Raw genomic sequence first — 21,996 nt, forward strand, 5'->3', positions numbered from 1 at the left:
AGCAGGAAGCGGCCAAAATTCAAACCTTCTATGGCCAGCCTGAGCTTCAATGTAAAGTAGATATAAAGCCCAACTAAGCCCCCATTCATATCGGTGCGATTTGACATGTCAAATCTCATGCCAAATCGCAGATCGCCGCCATTACTAGTAGAAAAAAAAAAAAAGGAATCATAAAAATGCCATAAATCTATTCCCTATTTTGTAGACGCTATAGCTTTTGTGCAAACCAATCAATATATGCTTACTGCGATTTCTTTTACCAAAAATATGTAAAAGAATACATAATGGCCTAAAATGATTTTTTTTTTTTAATTTGGGGATATTTATAATAGCAAAAAGTAAAATACTGGGGTTTTTTTTTTTTTTTTTTCAAAATTGTTGTTTTTTTCTTGTTTATAGCGCAAAAAAATAAAAACCTCAGAGGTGATCAAATACCACCAAAAGAAAGCTCTATTTGTGGGGAAAAAAAGGACATAAATTTTGTTTGGGTACAACATCGCACAACCACGCAATTGTCAGTTAAAACGACGCAGTGACGTATCGTAAAAAAGAGCCTGGTCATTAAGGGGGCAAATCCTACCAGGGCTGAAGTGGTTAAATTTAAACTCCTGTAGCCCTTTTACTGTGTACATGCAAAGACTGCATGGCATTTCTCTGGGCTGGTTTTCAAATGGTGGATAGTGTCTGTGTAATGTGTTGAAGTGATCACTTTTAGTCTCCATCAAAATCCCATGTGACAGGGTGACAATGCTAGAACACAATGGAGAGTCACCCACTGAGCATCGTCACCCCATAACAGGATGGGCCTTAACAAAGACCTTAATGGCAGGATCACCAGGTGTTCTTTTAATAACTACACATTTAAAGCATTACTAAAAAGGTAATTTTTTAAAAATTAAAATAACAAATAATGTCTTACTTGCTCTGTACAATGCCATTGCACAGGGCGACCGTGAACTTCCTCTTCTCGGGTCCCTCGCCAGCACTGTCTACTCCTCCTCGATAACTTTTTTCCACCCTGGCCAATTGACTGTTTGATCAAAGCTGATATAAATTGGTTGGAAGGGAAGTTATGGATTCGATAGGTTTGATCGAACCAAGTGAATAATAAAATTAAAGCGTGTGTGGCCACCATTAGGCTGACCACACATTATACAATCTGATTGTAAAATTTACATTAAGCCGGGTTTACACGGGCTGAATGTCAGGAAACAATCGGGCGGTTAAAAAATAAATGTCAGAACACAATAGCTCAGCGGGGGAGATCGCTATACTAACTTTGCATAGTTAGTACAGCGGCTTCGACCGGAGCCAAGTTTTTTGAGTTGAACGGAAAAAAACGAATAATGTGTGCCAGGCTTTAGATCTACCATCTATGTAGTGCAAAGATATGCCTGACTGGATACAGATTGATTACATACGTACATATGACATAGTTTTATTAAATCTGTGGTTGTTTGTGCAAATATTGTAGTCCGGTTTGAAAGTGTATAGTGACCCTAAAGGAGATTGTACAATCAAACTGTAACGTGTGTGGTGAGCTTTAGACTGTATATTGAGCTGGTACATTCTCAGCACAGTGCCTTTGTGCCAGGATGTATGGCCTCTCATGCGCATGCCCAGGAGTTACATCATCCTACACTGGCCAATCAAGATGGCCGAAGACTCGGCACCTAGAAGATGCTGGAAAGATGTCAGTGCCAGCGAGGGACCTCAAGGACATTGCAGTTAATTATTTTGGAGTTTAGTTCTAATTTAAGTCCAGGGGATACAAGAGTAAAGTGTAATACTTACCCTATTCCTTTCTTCAACAGGCTTCACCTCTTCAAACGCTCCTGGTTGTGTGCGCCCTAGCTGACATCACATGTAGCACTACTAATCCTGCAATATATATGATGATGTCAGAGTGTGTCCATTAACTGGAGTGGTGAAGGGAAGAGGGGGCAGGTCACAGTTTGAGCCCCCATAGCAAGGATATTTTCTGCTGGGGGTTTACCCCATTTTTGCTGCTGAAGTATGCCATATGTTCACAGCAGCAGGGGTTGTACATACACTCCCAGCTGCTGTAGAAGTGTGTATAAATTAGGGACCGACCAACATCGTTTTTTCGGTGCCGATACGATACCGATATTTCGGCCACTTCTCAGGCCGATAGTCGATATTGTCTGCACATTTAAAAAAAAATAAATAAATACATTTTTTACACTTTTTTTTATTAGCGCTGGTTCACACAGGGGCAACACGACTTACAGCGCGACTTAGCAAGGCGACTTCAGCGCGACTTCAGCGCGACTTCAGCGTGACTTGGGGCGACTTACAGGGCGACTTACAAGGCGACTTCAAGTCGCCTCCAAGACAGGCGACTTTCCAGTGGCCAATCAAACTACAATCCGCTCTGGGGGAGGGAGGGGTTTGCTTGAAAAAAACATCTTCTCTTCCTGTGAAGTCGCTTCACTATAGACCACGATCCGACTTGTAGGCGACTTCCATTGAAATCAATGGGTACAAGTCGCCTACAAGTCGCCTTGAAGTAGTACAGGGACCTTTTCTGAAGTCGGAGCGACTTCAGTAGCGTACATATAGACGGCTCTCATTCACTTACATGGACTTTCAGATGTCAAGCGACTTGGGGCGACTTGAGGTCTGACAAGTCGGATCCCAAGTCGCGGTAGTGTGAACCGGCACTTACTGTTATTGCGGTCATAAGGAATGTAAACATCCCTTGTGTCAGTAATATAAGACCCCAAACTGCTCCACTGCACTTGAAAGTATTCAAAACATCAAGATCTGCGTATTTGAATACTTTATATTTTTTAAAACTGGCGCCTTTAAGATGCCAGTAATCTGGTGAAAGTGATGTCATGACATTGCTTCCAGACTACTAGATCCAAGACCCGGCCGGCGCATGTGCTGACTGGTTGCTCAGGCCTCCCGGTGGGATGGGAGAGCCCGGGTGAGCGGTGGAGAGAGAGATGTCCCCTCCCGCTGCTTGTTATTACAATAAAGCCGACCATCCTGCTCTAAATAACAGTACCGAGGTGATGCCTGCAGCTGCATGCATTACACCGGTAAAACCCCTTGAAGCAATATCGGTAATATCGGGTATGTTTGTGCCCAATACCGATACTTCAAAAAAAGTAAATATCGGCCACCGATAATCGGTCGATCCCTAGTATAAATCCAACTGTCAGATGAAAGCGGTCAGGCACTGCCATTGTTCCCTCCACACTCCCATGTGTATACATGGGACTGGTAAGGCAGGTGTCTCTGGGTGGAGGGAAGGGAGACACCCAAGCACTTAAAAGCCCCCTCCCTCCCCACCAAAGAAAAATATTGAGCGCTCGCCCCCACATCTGAACTCAAACACATGTATGGTGCTTCTGTAAATTCCAATTGCGATACACGTTACATACCGCCACACACACTCTAGAGTAAAAGCAAGCATTATAGCCCATTTTTCATGGGTAACTCTAGAAGGATAATTCATCTTTACCAAAAAACTACCTATGCAGGTTAGGGGGCCTGTAGATAAAAACAAACAGCAGTTTTGACTAAAGTTGGATAATGCCCTTGCTATAGATGAAGGCCTTTATATACCACTGAAAGCGCGACTGAAAAAGTAATCATAATTAAATAATAATAAATCCAAATCACCTCCCCAGAGTAGTACAGTATGTTTTTCAGGCAATTTTAGGTTTTTCAAGTTGAGGCAGAATAAACCCCCCCCCCCCCCCAAAAAAAAAAAAAAATCACCAGTGCGTTCAGGAGATGAACGTTTGGGCAGAAAAAACCCTGAGGGCCAGTTCACACCATAGAAACGCAGTTCCAGGTGTTTTTCTGCATGCATGTTTTTGCCCCTTTTTTGATGCAGTCCTGTGCACTTTCCCTTTTTTTTCTTGACCCTAAATAAGAACATGTGTGTTCCAGTGCATTTTTGGTGTGTTTAGGTGCGTTCCAGTGTGTCTTGATGCATTTTACAGCGTTCCAGTACAATGCAGGAAGAAATGCAGCATGTTCTACTTTTTTTTCTGGAACAGGAACGCACTGGAACTTCAAGCACTGGTGTGAACTATGCCATTGAAAAAACAACCTACTTTCTATGCGTTTTGATGTAGAAAAAAAATGCACTGGACTGCATGCAGTGTGAACTGGCCGTGAATGTACATAAATATAAGTAAAACGCGTCTAAACGCTAGGTGTGTTTAGCACTTGAGTATTCATTCCAATGGCCAGAATAAAATCCGTATTCTGACCAACGGAATGGATGAACACCCAAATGCTTGATGTGCCTAAACGCATTTGAAAAACATGGCTTTAGGCGTGTTTTTTTTAAGCTACTTTGCTCCTGTCAGGAGAAAAGGCATTCAGAAGCCCAGCGTGCATGGGACCTTAAAGGGCAAGTTCACCTTTACAGAAAAAAAAGTGAACTTACACAGGACCCCCTCCTCACCTGCAGCATTGCGATCTCCCGTTCTGAGTCCTGCTATCGCCGCCTCACTGGACCGGGCTTAGAAATCTGTCAATCTGTCATGAGGAATGTTTCGGAGCATTCTTATTGGTTGGCACTGTCACATGGGCGGCGCCAACCAATCAGATCCCACATAGCCTGTCCTGTCAGCGGGGAAGAAGTTGCAAGGGTCTCAAACTGGCGGCCTTTCAGCTGTTGCAAAAGTACAAATCCCATCATGCCTCTGCCTGTGGGAGTAACGCTTGTAACTGTCAGCCTTGCAATGGCTCATGGGACTTGTAGTTTCGCAACAGCTGGAGGGCCGCCAGTTTGAGACCCTTGAATTAGTAGAGAGAATGCCGAGGGGATTTCTAAGCCCCGGACCGGTGAGGCGGCGATAGCAGGGCTCAGAAGGGGAGCTCGCTGGGCTGCAGGTCAGCAGGACTGGGGTGGCTGGTGAGGAGGGGGTCCTGTGTAAGTACACCTTACAGATTTTTCTGTAAAGGTGAACGTACACTTTAAAGTATCCCCTATGGAAAATTTAGGGTACAGAAGTTTGCCGTTATTTCACAGGCAATGTAACCTCTTCCCACCAGCCTCTTGGCGGGTGGGCTTTAACGCCAAGAGGAGAGATATATATATATATATATATATATATATATATATATGTGGCCCTATGCAAACACAAAACTTTGCTTACAGCGCGAGCTCCTGATGCAAACTTGCTCTCAATCACAGCGGTCACATGACCTGAATGCCTTCCGGCATCTGAAAGTTCTTAAAAGCCTGGGAGGCGGCGGCAGGAAGGGGTTAAGGCTTGATATGTTGGGTGTCTATTTTACTCAGCACAACCTCATCTTTTATATTTGGGTAATATTTTGTATTCTTCTACATTAAATCTAACATTATTGTATGTTTTAATGACATTTTGCACACTTACACTAGTATCTTGGAATTGGAACTACTGCAATTTAATTCTCCAGGGTGTCTGTTTCAGAACATAAATACAGTTTGGGGGAGGGGGGGGGGGGGGTTAAGTAATTTTCAGGCCTAAAATTAATTTTTCTAAACGTGTGCAAAAATATTAAAAAAATAAATACAAGATAAAAAAAAAAAAAGGTCTGGCAGCAAAAGGGCTATAAATGTACTAATGTTGTAAAGCGCTGCGTAAACTGTCGGCGCTATATAAATCCTGAATAATAATAATAATAATAATAATAAAGTACAGACTATGGTCAGTGTCTAGCTGTACAAGGTGTAGAAGATCTCAGAGGTGGAATGTAGGGCTGCAACTAACGATTATTTTCATAATCGATTATGGTTTTTGATTAATCGGTTAATAACCTAAAAAAAAAAAATAAAATGGTGTATAATTTAGTTAATATGTAAAGTTTAAAAAAAAGGCAATTTATTCTTAAATATCTCTATGGAGTGGTAAATATCAATAACCAACTATATGGTTAGAGAGCAAAATCTCTAATCCACTCTGAGAATAACAGAGGAGATATACTGTATATACTATTATAGGAGAGATATACTGTATATACTATTAGAAGAGATATACTGTATATACCAGTGATGGTGAACCTTGGCACCCCAGATGATTTGGAACTACATTTCCCATGATACTCATTTACTCTGCAGTGTAGTTGAGCATCATGGGAAATGTAGTTCCAAAACATCTGGGGTGCCAAGGTTCACCATCACTGGTATATACTATTAGAGGAGAGATATACTGTATATACCATAAGAGGCAAGATATACTGTATATACTATTAGAGGAGAGATATACTGTATATACCATTTGAGGAGAGATATACCGTATATACACTATTAGAGATGAGATATACCGTATATACTATTAGAGGAGAGATATACTGTATATACTATTAGAGGAGAGATATAATGTATATACCATTTGAGGAAATATATACCGTATATACTATTAGAGACGAGATATACCGTATATACTATTAGAGGCGAGATATACTGTATATACTATTAGAGGAGAGATATACTGTATATACTATTAGAGGAGAGATATACTGTATATACCATTTGAGGAGATATATACCGTATATACTATTAGAGACGAGATATACCGTATATACTATTAGAGGAGAGATATACTGTATAAACTATTAGAGGCGAGATATACTGTATATACTATTAGAGGAGAGATATACTGTATATACTATTAGAGGAGAGATATACTGTATATACTATTAAAGGGTGAATCTGGTAAATATCAGACTCAGAGATCAATTTTTTTTTTTTTATTTAAAAAACAATGTCTCCCTTCAAAAAAAAAAAAAAAAGTCATTTTAAAAACGATCATTCGATTTTCTAATCGTTAGTGAGGTCAAATCAACGTTCATTTTGAACCACCGTGACGGGAAAGTTTGGAATTAATAGAAAACTTCTTGGTCAAAGGAATTTTCAGACAGTAGTAGGGCTGCAACTAACGATTATGTTCATAATCGATTAGTTGGCCGATTATGGTTTCGATTAATCGATTATTCGGTTAATAACCTTGAAAAAAGCATGGTGTATAATTTAGTTTAATATGTAAAGTTTAAAAAAAAAAGGAAATTTATTGCTAAATATCTCAATGCAGTGTTAAATATAAATTGCCAACTTTATGGTTAGGGAGCAAAATCTCTAATCCACTCTGAGAATAAGACAGAGAAGATATACTGTATGTACTATTAGAGGAGATATACTGTATATACTATTAGACAGGGCTTTTTTTCAGCAGGAACGCGGGGGAACGCAGTTCCGGCACCTCTAGCTCTGAATGTATGTAATGGCAAGGGGTGCTGGGGTTTACTGGAAGGTCTATTGATGCTGGCTGCTGGGGGATCTATTGTTGCTGGAGGGGATCTATTTGTACAGGGGAGAGTCTATTATTGCTGGGGAGGTCAATTGTCACTGGTGGGGGATCTATTATTGCTGGGGGGCTCTTATGCTACTGGGAGACAATCGTTTCTGGGCCGACTTCTCAGTCGGTAACCGGTACTATAGAAGGGACGGACTGCACCTAAATGAGGAGGGTGCAGATCTGCTGGGAATGAAGATGGCCAAAAAGTTAGAGGGGTTTTTAAACTAGGCGATGGGGGGAGGGTCCAGAGACAGTGATAGCCAGCGCGGAAGATATTCCAGAGGGTAGTATTGGGGGCATTAGTGGTAGGTTAACCAAAGCACAAAAACACAAGGTGAGTATAGTAGCAAGTCCTAGTTGCAATCTTGAAACACCCAATACGAGGACAATATGCGACCGGTCTAAACTATGTGGCATGTTCACTAATGCCAGGAGCATGGCGGACAAGATGGGTGAACTAGAGATACTGTTGTACAAGGAGGATTTGGATTTTGTGGGAATTTCAGAGACCTGGTTCAACAACTCTCATGATTGGCTGGCAAACATTCAAGGGTATACCCTATACCGCAAGGATAGAGAGGGTAAAAAAGGGGGAGGGGTATGCCTATATATCAAGAATAATGTACAAGTGAATGTGAAAGATGACATCACTGAGGGGGCTAGGGAGGAGGTGGAATCTTTATGGGTAGAGCTCCAAAGGGATGAAGCTAAGGGGAAAATAATACTGGGAGTATGCTATAGGCCCCCTAACCTGAGGGAGGAAGTGGAGACGGATCTCCTATCACAAATTGGATTAGCAGCAAGGATGGGAAGTGTTATCATAATGGGGGATTTTAATTATCCAGACATAGACTGGGCGGAGGGAACCGCGCATTCATTTAAGGCTCGCCAGTTCCTTAGTGTCTTGCAGGACAATTTTATGGGTCAGATGGTAGACGCACCAACTAGAAATAAAACATTACTAGATCTACTGATTACCAACAATACAGACCTGATAACAGATGTGGAAATACGGGGCAATTTAGGTAACAGCGATCACAGGTCAATTAGTTTCAGTATAAATCACACAAATAGGAAACATGAAGGGAACACAAAGACACTGAATTTCAAAAGAGCCAACTTCCCTAAACTACAAACCTTGCTAAAAGGCATAAATTGGGATAAAATATTAGGAACAAAGAATACGGAGGAGAGATGGGTTTGCTTTAAGAGCATATTAAATCAGGGCATTAGCCAATGTATCCCATTGGGTAATAAATTTAAAAGAGCGAACAAACATCCTGGATGGCTTAACTCCAATGTAAAAATGCATATAAAAGCAAAGGAGAAGGCCTTCAAAAAATACAAGGTTGAGGGATCATCCTCAGCATTCAGAATTTATAAAGAATGCAATAAGAAATGTAAGGGTGCAATTAGGATGGCTAAGATAGAACATGAAAGACACATAGCGGAGGAGAGCAAAAAAAATCCCAAGAAATTCTTTAAGTATGTAAACAGTAAAAAAGGGAGGACAGACCATATTGGCCCCATAAAGAATGAGGAAGGACATCTGGTTACAAAGGATGGGGAGATGGCAAAGGTATTGAATTTATTCTTCTTCTCAGTCTTCACGAGTGAATTGGGGGGCTTCAGTAACCAAAACTGCAGTGTTTATCCTCATGACACAACACAGGAAGCACCTACATGGTTAACAGAGGACGGAATTAAAATTAGACTTGAGAAACTTAACATTAATAAATCACCGGGACCAGATGGCTTGCATCCGAGGGTACTTAGGGAACTCAGTCAGGTGATTGCCAAACCGTTGTTCCTAATTTTTACAGACAGTCTATTGACTGGAATGGTACCAACTGATTGGAGAAAAGCCAATGTAGCACCAATATTTAAAAAGGGCCCAAAAAACATCCCTGGGAATTACAGACCAGTTAGCCTAACATCAATAGTATGTAAACTCTTGGAGGGGATGATAAGGGACTATATACAAGATTTTAGTAATAAGAATGATATCATTAGCAGTAATCAGCATGGATTCATGAAGAATCGTTCTTGCCAAACCAATCTATTAACCTTCTATGAGGAGGTGAGTTGCCACCTAGATAAAGGAAGGCCCGTAGACGTGGTGTATCTGGATTTTGCAAAAGCATTTGACACAGTTCCCCATAAACGTTTACTGTACAAAATAAGGTGCGTTGGCATGGACCATAGGGTGAGTACATGGATTGAAAACTGGCTACAAGGGCGTGTTCAGAGGGTGGTGATAAATGGGGAGTACTCAGAATGGTCAGGGGTGGGTAGTGGGGTTCCCCAGGGTTCTGTGCTGGGACCAATCCTATTTAATTTATTCATAAACGACCTGGAGAATGGGATAAACAGTTCAATCTCTGTATTTGCAGACGATACTAAGCTAAGCAGGGCAATAACTTCTCCGCAGGATGTGGAAATCTTGCAAAAAGACCTGAACAAATTAATGGGGTGGGCGACTACATGGCAAATGAGGTTCAATGTAGAAAAATGTAAAATAATGCATTTGGGTGGCAAAAATATGAATGCAATCTATACACTGGGGGGAGAACCTCTGGGGGAATCTAGGATGGAAAAGGACCTGGGGGTCCTAGTATATGATAAGCTCAGCAATGGCATGCAATGCCAAGCTGCTGCTAATAAAGCAAACAGAATATTGGCATGCATTAAAAGGGGGATCAACTGCAGAGATAAAACGATAATTCTCCCGCTCTACAAGACTCTGATCCGGCCGCACCTGGAGTATGCTGTCCAGTTCTGGGCACCAGTCCTTAGGAGGGACGTACTGGAAATGGAGCGAGTGCAAAGAAGGGCAACAAAGCTAATAAAGGGTCTGGAGGATCCTAGTTATGAGGAAAGGTTGCGAGCACTGAACTTATTCTCTCTGGAGAAGAGACGCTTGAGAGGGGATATGATTTCAATTTACAAATACTGTACTGGTGACCCCACAATAGGGATAAAACTTTTTCGCAGAAGAGAGTTTAATAAGACTCATGGCCACTCATTACAATTAGAAGAAAAGAGGTTTAACCTTAAACTACGTAGAAGGTTCTTTACTGTAAGAGCGGCAAGGATGTGGAATTCCCTTCCACAGGCGGTAGTCTCAGCGGGGAGCATTGATAGCTTCAAGAAACTATTAGATAATCACCTGAATGACCGCAATATACAGGGATATGTAATGTAATACTGACACATAATCACACACATAGGTTGGACTTGATGGACTTGTGTCTTTTTTTCAACCTCACCTACTATGTAACTACTTCTGGAAGACATCTACTGTTGAGGGAGAGGTCTATTGTTGCTAGCTGTTCACAGTCTATTGTAAATGGGGGTGCTCCATTGTTGCTGGCTACAGGGGATCTATTTTATGTCCTATCATTAACAAATCACATACAAATTACTTAGCACCACAAATTGATACTTGGTTCTGTATCCATTACTGAGAGGTGGGTAGGGGGGGTGGAACCAAAGAACGGTGTTCAGAGGTGGGTAGAGAGTGGAACCATTCAGAGTTGGGTAGAGAGTGGAACCAAGGAATGGTTCTCAGAGGTGGGTAGAGAGTGGAACCAAAGAATGGTGCCCGGAGGTGGGTAGGGAGTGGAACCAAGGAATGGTGCTCGGAGGTGGGTAGGGGGTGGAACCAAGGAATGGTGCTCGGAGGTGGGTAGGGGGTGGAACCAAGGAATGGTGCTCGGAGGTGGGTAGGAAATGGAACCAAGGAATGGTGCTCGGAGGTGGGTAGGAAATGGAACCAAAGAATGGTGCTCGGAGGTGGGTAGGAAATGGAACCAAGGAATGGTGCTCGGAGGTGGGTAGGAAATGGAACCAAGGAATGGTGCTCGGAGGTGGGTAGGAAATGGAACCGAGGAATGGTGCTCGGAGGTGGGTAGGAAATGGAACCGAGGAATGGTGCTCGGAGGTGGGTAGGGGGTGGAACCAAGGAATAGTGCTCGGAGGTGGGTAGGGAGTGGAACCAAGGAATGGTGCTTGGAGGTGGGTAGGGAGTGGAACCAAGGAATGGTGGTAGGTGGTGGAACCAAGGAATGACGCTCGGAGGTGGACACAAGAGGTGACTCGGAAGGAGGGAGTTCTTGCACCTATTTGAGAAAAAAAGCCCTGCTATTAGAGGAGATATACTGTATATACTATTAGAGGAGATATACTGTATATACTATTAGAGGATATATACTATTAAAGGGTGAATCTGGTAAATATCATCAGACTCGGAGATCAATTTTTTTATTTAAAAAACAAACAATGTCTTCCGTCAAAAAAAGATGTCATTTTTTTTTTTTTTTCAAATAACGTTTTTATTATTATTTCGTTTTTGCAGTACATTATGCATTGACAGGTGGTGAATGTCACAGTATTACAAAAGTGCAGATTTTCTGTATAAAGTGCTAGTATTCAATTGCTATGTTCCAGTAATTAAACTTTGCAAAGTGCCAACTGAGCGTCATCTTCTGTCATTCAATATGTCTATTGGCAAGTTTATAACTTTAACGTGGTTGCAGAATCATAGACTAGTTCTCTGTAACTTATAAAAGTCACTTGTATACATAGTATAGAAGAGTAGAAGGGGATAGTAGGAAAAGAGGAAAGTAGAAGGGGGGGTATAGTAGGTATATCAACGGTGGTGTTACCTGGTCATGGTGGGTCCTCCCGGAGGTGCCATAGCTCCCAGACCCTGTTATGTGCTTCCAGTCCATCTTGTATCCTGGCTGTCATCTTCTCCATCACCTCTATATCCTTTATTCTAGCATATAGATCCTCAGCAGAGGGGGGGGAGGAACGTTTCCAATGTAGTGCTATAAGGCATCTTGCCGCCGTTAGTATGTGGCGAACCAATTTTTTATATGGAGTGGGGAGTTTAAGTGGCGATAGACCTAATAGGAAGAATTTTGGGGATGCCTGGACTTGTGTGTCCAAGAGTCGTGCTAGTAATTGTTCGACTGTGGACCAGTAGGGAGTTAACAGTGGGCAGCTCCAGTATATATGTATGAAGGTGCCCCTTGCTCCCCGACATCTCCAACATCTATCGGAACTATTGGGGAAGATGGTGTGGAGAACCTCTGGGGTCATGTACCACAGCAGGAGGATTTTATAGGAGTTTTCTTTGTATAGAGAACACAGTGAACTCTTTGCTGTTTGATTCCATATGATCTGCCATTGTGAAATAGGGAGTTCCTCACCGAGGATCCCCTCCCATTTTATCATATACCGGTGTTTACCCTGGCCATCCTCAGAGAAGACGTTCAGGATCTTGTATATACTTGATATGAGGCCCTTCTGGTTATTACCTGCCAAGATAGTGGTTTCAAACGGTGATGGTGGTGAGAAATGTAGGGTGGAAGTTATGGTGAGTGCGTAGTGCCGGATTTGTAAATACCCGTAAAATGCCTGTCTAGGGAGGTCATGTTTTTTTTGTAATTCGGCAAATGGCAGTAGTTTCCTAGTTCTGGGGTCCACCAGGTTCCCAAAGTGGAATAAATTCCGGGACGCCCATGGATGTGACATTTGGTGAGTTAGACTATCTGGCACTTTGGGGTTATAGATGAAAGAGGTCAGAAGCGATTTATCTGATGAAAGATCGTGTTTGGGGGCCAGTGTGCGCCACGTCCGTCTCAAATGGGACATGGGACCCAGCATACGTTCAGGGGCTACGTCCGCATTCGCACTCCACAGCAGACTATTTGGATGTATGGGAGCAAGCCATAATTTTTCAATTTCTGTCCATTTGTTGTAAGATTTGTGGGTGTACCATGAAGCTATTGCTCGTAATTGTGCTGCATAATAATATTTAATAATATTAGGGAATGCTAGTCCTCCCTCATTACGCGACGCCATCAGCACCGATCTCGGAACCCTGTGTCTTTTGTAATTCCATGTATAATGCAGTAAGTCAGATTGGAGTTTTTTCAGTTGGGAGATCGGAATTGGGATGGGTAGTGTTTGGAAGAGGTATAGTAGCCTCGGGAGGATATTCATTTTTATTGAAGCTATTCGGCCTAGTAGTGAGATGTGGTGTTTTTTCCATTGAGTCAGTGAGGATCTTATGGATCGGAACAGTGATGGAAAGTTTTCTTGATAGAGCGTAATAAATTTAGGTGTGATACACGTACCCAGATACTTCAAGGATTTCGTCTTCCATGTAAATGGAAAATTGGATTTTAAGAGTGAGACCTCCGTGGGGGGGATATTGATGGGAAGGGCCTCTGATTTTGATGCGTTTATCTTATACCCTGAGAGAGCACGAAATCGATCTAGTTCTGTTTGCAAAATCGGGAGAGTAATGTGAGATTGAGTTAATGTGAGTATGATATCGTCCGCGAAGAGGGAGATTTTAAACTCCCTTCCTCTCACCGATATTCCCCGTATATCCGGATTACTCCTAATGGATGCCGCAAGGGGTTCAACGCATAGTGCGAATAGCAGGGGCGAAAGTGGGCACCCCTGCCTGGTCCCATTTGCTACTGAAAATACCAGGGATAGCGCAAAGGGAGTCCTGACTTGGGATGACGGGCAGGTGTATAAATGTTTGATGGCTTGTAGGAAGGGGCCCTGAAATCCCATGAATTTTAAAGGTGGCAAAAAGAAAAGGCCATCCCAGGCGATCAAACGCTTTTTCTGCGTCTAAGCTTAGCAGCAAGGCTGCTTGGTGCTCTCTATTCGCCACCTCCACTAGATCTATAACCTTTCTGGTGTTGTCACCGGCCTGTCGCAGTGGGACGAACCCCACCTGGTCTTTATGGACCAGGGAGGGGAGAATCTGGTTTAGGCGGTTGGAAAGTAGTTTGGTGAAAATTTTAAGGTCAGAGTTCAGTAATGCAATGGGTCTGTAACTTGCGCAGAGGGAGGGGTCTTTGTCCGGCTTAGGGATTAAAGTTATAAAAGAGCGTTGCATGTCTGGAGGTATGATGGCATCGTGAAGGAAGGTGTGAAAGATCTTGCGCATATGTGGGAGCAGTATGGGGAGAAACGTCTTGTAGTATTCGTACGGGAATCCGTCTGGTCCCGGGGCTTTATGAGATGGAAGGGACTTAATGGTCATTTCTATTTCCTCATCTGTAATCTGTGTGTTCAGTGTCAGCAGGTCAGAAGGTGTTAAGTGGGGAATTCCACTGCGTTCCAAGTATGCTCGCATTTTATGGGATAATTCTGATGAAGGGGGATTACTAGGTATATCTGGGTTGTTGTATAGATGTTTGTAAAAGTCCGCAAAGACATTAGCAATCTCTTTAGGATGGGAGACTATGTGCCCCGATGTGTTTTTGATCTGATGTGGCGTTTGCATGTGAAATTTGTCACGTAATTTATTAGCTAATAGGGAGTGTGCCTTGTTTCCCTTGTCGTAGAATACTTGCTTCAGTCTTGTCAGTGCTTTTTCTACCTGGCCTAGGGCGAATTCCTTTAAAATTGAGCGAAGTTTAACAACCTTCCGGAGGATGGGTATGGAGGGGGTGATTTGGAGTTTACGTTCGGCTAACCTAAGATCCTGTTCAGTTTTTGTCTTTGTAGCTAGGGAGTTTTTTTTCATAGCGGAGGATAAGGCTATGCATTTACCGCGCATGACCGCCTTATGGGCTTCCCAGAGGGTGGTTGGCGATATATCCGGGGTGGTATTTTCTATGAAGTAATGTTTTAGGGTGGTTTGTAGTTCAACTTGGGAGGGGAGATGCTGAAGAAGAAATGTGTTGAGCCTCCAGTTATAGGATTTACGGTTGGGGTTATCTAGTTCTAGTTCTAGTAGAATAGGGGCGTGGTCTGACCATGAGATAGGGAGTATTTGGGCTGTTCGTGTAAGTTTAAGTGTATGATTGTTAACAAAGAAGTAATCTATGCGGGAGTGTGTGCGGTGGGGGGCGGAGTAAAATGTGTACTGCCGATCACCTGGGTGAAGGACCCTCCAGGCATATCGTCTGGAGATTTGTCGAAACAATCTGGAGTCTCGGAGGACACCTGGTGGAGATACCCGGGGGCCCACCACCTGACGATCGACAGATGCTGATTGAGTGAGATTAAAATCTCCCCCCACCACCAAAACCCCGGGGTCTGATTTAAAGATGCGTGTGTATACTTTAGAGAGAAAATTATATTGTTTAGTGTTAGCTGCGTATATAGCACACAGCGTAATAGGTTGTGTATGCCAGTGTCCGTGTAGGATAATAAAGTGGCCTCCGGGATCAGAATAATGGTCCGCGCAGGTGAAGGGGATACCCTTTTTGAGTAGTATGGCCACTCCTGCTTTTTTTTGAGCGCTAGATGAGAGATACACCTGGGGAAAATATCTGGAAGCGAATGCGAACGAGCCCTCTTTATTGAAATGTGTCTCTTGTACTAGTATAATATCAGCTCCCGATTGTCTGAACTCCCGCAGTGCCAGATGCCTTTTTCTGTTAGAGTTCAGGCCATGGACATTTAAGGATAGTAACTTTGCCATCTGTTTACGTGTGGACATGTGTATGTCTGCTTACCCAGTGATAATGTACCAGGGTCTGAGGTCAGAAACCCGGAGCCGGCACCCCCCGGGAGGAGACCAGGACCATTCACCCGCACCGCTGTATGAGCTTGGTTCCTACAAAAAGGGAAAGAGAAGGAAAAGAGTTGGGGAAGAAAAAGAAGAGTAAGTAAAACCAAGTGGAGACAGAACGCATACATTATCAAACTGTAAATGGCCAACAGGCCTAGGTAACACGGAGCTCCAAGTGTCCGCCCGTCGCCAGCCCAATTGGGGTGGCAGGGAGGGGTCACACGGGGATCCGCAGCCAATAAGGCAATATAAAACACTTATATAAATCCCTGAACTAAAAATCAGGAGGGGGGGTAGAAAGTGAACGGTAGAGCGTCTACTCTTTCGGAGCTCGATCTTAGCAAGCCCTTAGTAGCATTGTAAACTGTGGTTTAGTGGCAATTTGGGGGGTACTGAACTAGTACGTCTGACCAAATTTAGCGTCCCGAGCAGGGAAAGTCATTATGACGATGTAGTCATGTCCTGTGGAAAGGAATGTGAACTATATTAAGATGATGACATTGATCAGTTCCTGTGTTTGGCAGGCTTGCGGGGTGCTTCTGGGTTTCGGGGGCGGTTAGAAGAAGGCACTTTCTGCCAAACTGTAGGTGGTGGCGGGGGGGTGGCCACTAAGTCCCATTCTGGTAGCTGTGGGGGTTGAATCTCCAGGGTGTTGCAGAAGACTCGGAGGTCTTCCGGGTATCTCAACACGGCAGAAGTTCCCTGGTGTTTTGCAGCGAGAGTGAAGGGGAAACCCCATCTGTAAGGAATTGCTTTGGATTGCAGTATTTGCAATAGAGGTTGCAGTAGTCTGCGCTTTTGCAGTGTGATCCAGGACAGATCAGGGTACAGCTGTATTTGTGCTCCTTCGTAGACGATTTTATGAGCGATACGAGCTTGTTTCATGATAGACTCTTTGAGGGGGTAGGAGGTGATTCTGCATATAACATCTCTTGGTTTCGATGCAGGTCCTTTGGGTCGCAGGGCCCGGTGAGCTCTATCCATTTCTATGTGTTTCGCAGGGGGTTCGCCCAATAAGTTGTTAAAGATGGATTGCAGGGTAGTTTGCAAGTCTTCGTTGCCTTCTGGTTCTGGGATCCCTCTCACTCTAATATTGTTGCGGCGCCCCCTATTGTCCAAGTCCTCTATGTGCCTTTGCATTTCTCTGAGGAGAGAGCGATGTTCTGCTCCTTGTAACTGTGTTCTGTGGACTGCTATTTTGGTTTCTTGGATCTCTTCTTCTGCCATCTCCACTCTGTCCGCTAGGTGTTTGAGTCCCGTTTGGAGTACTTGGATTTCTGTGCGACAGGTTGATTTTACATCCTCTATGAGTTGTTTAAAGTCCTCTTTGGTGGGCATTGCCTGGAAATATGTGTGCCATGGAGATGGCATATGCTGGTCTTGTATAGGGCCCAAAGATGTCATTTTAAGAACGTTCGTTCGATTTTCTAGTCGTTAGTGGGGTCAAATCGACGTTCATTTTCAAGCATGGTGACGGGAAAATTTAGAAATAATAGAAAACTTCTTGGTGAAAGGAATTTTCAGTCAGTGTATGTGGTTTTCGTTTAGAAATTACATTCATTTTAAAAACAGAATGTTAAAAACAAGTTAAAATTTCAAACATTCTTTCATTCAGCGAATGTACAAAGATTTCGTCTGAATATTCTCGTCTGAAAATTGTGGCCAGCATAAGGCTCGGTACACACCTATGCAGTTTGCTTTTGATCTGTTTCTGCAGTGCATTTTGCTGTGCGTTTTGATTTTTGCACACGTGATTTTGCGGCGATTTGCGTTTTTGCATTTTTTTTGGACAATTTGTTGTTGGGCAAATTAAAAAACACAAATTGCTGCAAAAAACACTTTACATGCTTTTTAGCAGCTTCTCCATTGAAGTATATTAAACCAAAAAAGCACTGTTTTGCATTAAAAAAATAAAAGTCCCTGACCCTTTCCAAATACGCAGTGGCTGAAAAAAGCATAGATGTGAACGTGTCCCATAGGAAACCATGTAAATGAACTGTAGTGCGTTTCTGCAAAAAGCACCAAAATCACATAGATGTGAACCAGGTCTAAGACGTTTAGTAACATAATGGGGTTAAAAAAAATAAAATTAGCCCTTTAGATAATCATTCATTTTCATGGTCATTTTTTTACTGTAGAACTCTGAAAGTAATATTTATTTTACAGTAACGATTATTTGCTCTTTTTGTACTATAAAGGGCTCATTTTAGTTTTTTTTAACCCCATTATGTTACTGGCTGATTAATCGATTATGAAAATAGTAATCGATTAATTTCATAATCGATTAGTTGTCGATTAATCGATTAGTTGTTTCAGCCCTAGACAGTAGGTGGTTGTGTTCAGAAATTACATTCATTTTCAAAACAGAATGTTAAAGTGAAAATTTCAAACAACATTCTTTCATTCGGCGAATGTACAAAGATTTTTTGTCTGAAAATTGATCCGTGTGACCAGCATAAGGCTCGGTACACACCTATGCAGTTTGCTTTTGATCCATTCCTGCAGTGCTTTTTGCTGTGCGTTTTGATTTTGCTGCGATTTGCTATTTTGCTATTTTTTTTGGCCAATTTGTTGTTGGACAAATTAAAAAACACAAATTGCTGCAAAAACGCATTACATGCTTTTCTGCAGCTTCTCCATTGAAGAATATTGAACCAAAAAAAGCACCGTTTTGCGTTAAAAAAAAAAAAAAAAAAAGTCCCTGACCCTTTCCAAATACGTAGCAGCTGAAAAAAGCATAGATGTGAACGTGTCCCATAAGAAACCATGTAAATGAACTGTAGAGCGTTTCTGCAAAAAGCACCAAAAAACACATAGATGTGAACCAGGTCTAAGATGTTTAGTAACATAATAGGGTTAAAAAAATATAAAATTAGCCCTTTTATAGTACAAACAAAAAAAAAAAAAAAAAAAAAAAAAGCAGATAATCACTACTGTAAGGGGTTCACTTTTTTTTTTTTTTTTTTACTTTAGAACTGTGAATGTAATATTTACAGTAGTGATTATTTGCTCTTTGTACTATAAAGGGCTCATTTTAATTTTCTTTTTTTAAATCCCATTATGTTACTTGCCGATTAATTGATTATGAAAATCGTAATCGATTAATTTAATAATCGATTAGTTGTTTCAGCCCTAGTGGAATGCATGAAATACTGAGGTGACAAATGAAGCATTAGAACACATAGCTCAGTTACAGTATGCAATATAACATGCTACAGACAGGACTCACTGAGCATGGAAGACATAGAACACAGTACACTGGTGACACCATGGAAGACACAGAACACAGTCCTGGTGACACCATAGAAGACATAGAACACGGTATACTGGTGACACCATAGAAGACACAGAACACAGTATACTGGTGACACCATAGAAGACATAGAACACGGTATACTGGTGACACCATAGAAGACACAGAACACAGTCCTGGTGACACCATAGAAGACATAGAACACGGTATACTGGTGACACCATAGAAGACACAGAACACAGTATACTGGTGACACCATAGAAGACATAGAACACGGTATACTGGTGACACCATAGAAGACATAGAACACGGTATACTGGTGACACCATAGAAGACACAGAACACAGTATACTGGTGACACCATAGAAGACATAGAACACGGTATACTGGTGACACCATAGAAGACACAGAACACAGTCCTGGTGACACCATAGAAGACATAGAACACGGTATACTGGTGACACCATAGAAGACACAGAACACAGTATACTGGTGACACCATAGAAGACATAGAACACGGTATACTGGTGACACCATAGAAGACATAGAACACGGTATACTGGTGACACCATAGAAGACACAGAACACAGTATACTGGTGACACCATAGAAGACATAGAACACGGTATACTGGTGACACCATAGAAGACACAGAACACAGTATACTGGTGACACCATAGAAGACATAGAACACGGTATACTGGTGACACCATAGAAGACACAGAACACAGTATACTGGTGACACCATAGAAGACATAGAACACGGTATACTGGTGACACCATAGAAGACACAGAACACAGTATACTGGTGACACCATAGAAGACACAGAACACGGTATACTGGTGACACCATAGAAGACACAGAACACAGTCCTGGTGACACCATAGAAGACACAGAACATAGTCCTGGTGACACCATAGAAGACACAGAACATAGTCCTGGTGACACCATAGAAGACACAGAACATAGTCCTGGTGACACCATAGAAGACACAGAACATAGTCCTGGTGACACCATAGAAGACACAGAACATAGTCCTGGTGACACCATAGAAGACACAGAACATAGTCCTGGTGACACCATAGAAGACATAGAACACAGTACTGTGAACACTTACCACACACACACACCTCCTCCTGTCAGAGGATCACAGTGCTGGGAATCCCGCCGGCTGTGTCACAGTCCCCGCACACCCGCTCCGGCCTCGTCATCATCCATTGAATCACACAGGCTCGCTGAGGCTCAGACACAATGTACATATGAGGATGGCGAGGGAGGAGCTTCACTATCTCCACCTATCAGCGCACAGCTGCATCCTCACACAGATAGTCCGTCTCTGGATGGGCGGGAGGAGAGCCTGACGTCATGTGAGGAGGAGGAGGAGGAGGAGGAGGAGGAGGAGGTCAGTGCTGCTCAGTGTCTGTGAATACACATAGAAGGAAAGTAGTGTTGTCAGGCATAAAACTACAAGAACTTTGAAATGTGCAGCTTAATTCCTTCATTGCGAAACCTTTTTCTGCCACTTGTTGCTTTACAAGTTAAAAATCAGTATTTTTTTTTGCTAGAAAATTACTTAGAACACCCAAGCATTATATACATATATATTTTTTAGCAGAGACCCTAGACTAGAGAATAACATCAAACGGCGATTGTCGCAATACTTTATGTCACACTGTATTTGCGCAGCGGTCTTACAAACGCAATTTTTTTTGAAGAAATACACTTTCATGAATAAAAAATAAATAAATAGTAAAGTTAGCACAATTTTTTTGGATAAAGTGAAAGATGATGTTCCGCCGAATAAATAGATACTTAACATGTCATGCTTTAAAATTGCGCACACTCGTGGAGTGACGACAAACTACGGCACTTAAAATTCTCCATAGATGATGTTTTAAAAATGTCTACAGGTCACATGTTTAGAGTTACCAAGGAGGTCCTGTGCTAGAATTATTGCTCTCGCTCTAAGGATCGTGGTGATCTCACATGTGTGGTTTGTACACTGTTTACATTTGTGCTTATGACTTAGGTATGTGTCCAATTCTGCACATGAGCACTAAAGGGATGGGGCACTTTACTTTTTTATTTATTTATTTATTTACATTGTCCCTTTAATTTTTTTTAACACTTTTATTGCTGTCACAAGGAACGTAAATATCCCCTGTGATAGCAATAGGCAGTGACAGGTACTCTTTATGGAGGGATCTGGGTCTATAAGACCCCAAATCCTTCCTTTGCACTTAAAAGCATTCAAAACACCAAGTTTGGCAGTTTTGAATGCTGTAATTTTTTAAAATCTGGTGCCTTTAAGGCTGGGTTTACACTATTGAGAATTGGATGCGGAATTCGCATAGCAGGAGATTGTGACTGGCTCTCTATGGAGCCGATTCACATATCTCCGCAGTGGCTCTGGTGCGAATTGCATAGAAGCCATGTGCGTTTTTTTGGTCCATTTCAGGTCCGAACTCAACTCAGCCAAAATTCAGGCTGAAATCGGACCTAATACGGTGAATGGAGATGCACCGGACCCCTGCTGTGAGGTGCTGCATTTTATAGTGTGAACCCAGCCTTAGGATGGCCATACGTGGTAGAATTTCAAAATAATTTTCTTTTGAAAATCAGAAATTTCGTATGTTTTGTGATCCGATGGTGCCACCATTGATTTCAAAATTTGACCAACCAAGCCTTCAATTTCACCTCATGTTGCTACAGAAAAGAATTTTCGTGGCTGCAAATCTTCTTTTCTTTCCGGGAATTTTCTTTTCTTGCACATGCGCATTTCTTTTTCGTTTACATTTCTCGCACGATTCTCCCATCATTGATTAGAAAATTATTGGTTTTTCAAAAAATTTCCAACATTC

General features: G+C 42.2%; 1 protein-coding gene across 3 annotated transcripts in view; it reads right to left on the reverse strand.

Annotated features, from left to right (window-relative positions):
- Positions 1-20,492, reverse strand: part of LOC141110382 (sodium/hydrogen exchanger 9B2-like) — a 134,140-nt gene extending 113,648 nt beyond the window's left edge. The window contains exons 1-2 of one of the 3 annotated variants that reach the window (XM_073601712.1): positions 20,253-20,492; positions 15,827-15,927 (exon numbers count right to left, since the gene is read on the reverse strand). The gene's annotated coding sequence lies outside the window, so the exon portion shown is untranslated. The remainder of the gene's footprint in view (positions 1-15,826; positions 15,928-20,252) is intronic. The other 2 variants (XM_073601721.1, XM_073601704.1) reach the window with 2 other exon arrangements.
- Positions 20,493-21,996: the final 1,504 nt, after the last annotated feature.

This window comes from Aquarana catesbeiana, linkage group LG01 (assembly GCF_042186555.1).
Source record: "Aquarana catesbeiana isolate 2022-GZ linkage group LG01, ASM4218655v1, whole genome shotgun sequence".
Taxonomy (NCBI): Eukaryota; Metazoa; Chordata; class Amphibia; order Anura; family Ranidae; genus Aquarana; species Aquarana catesbeiana.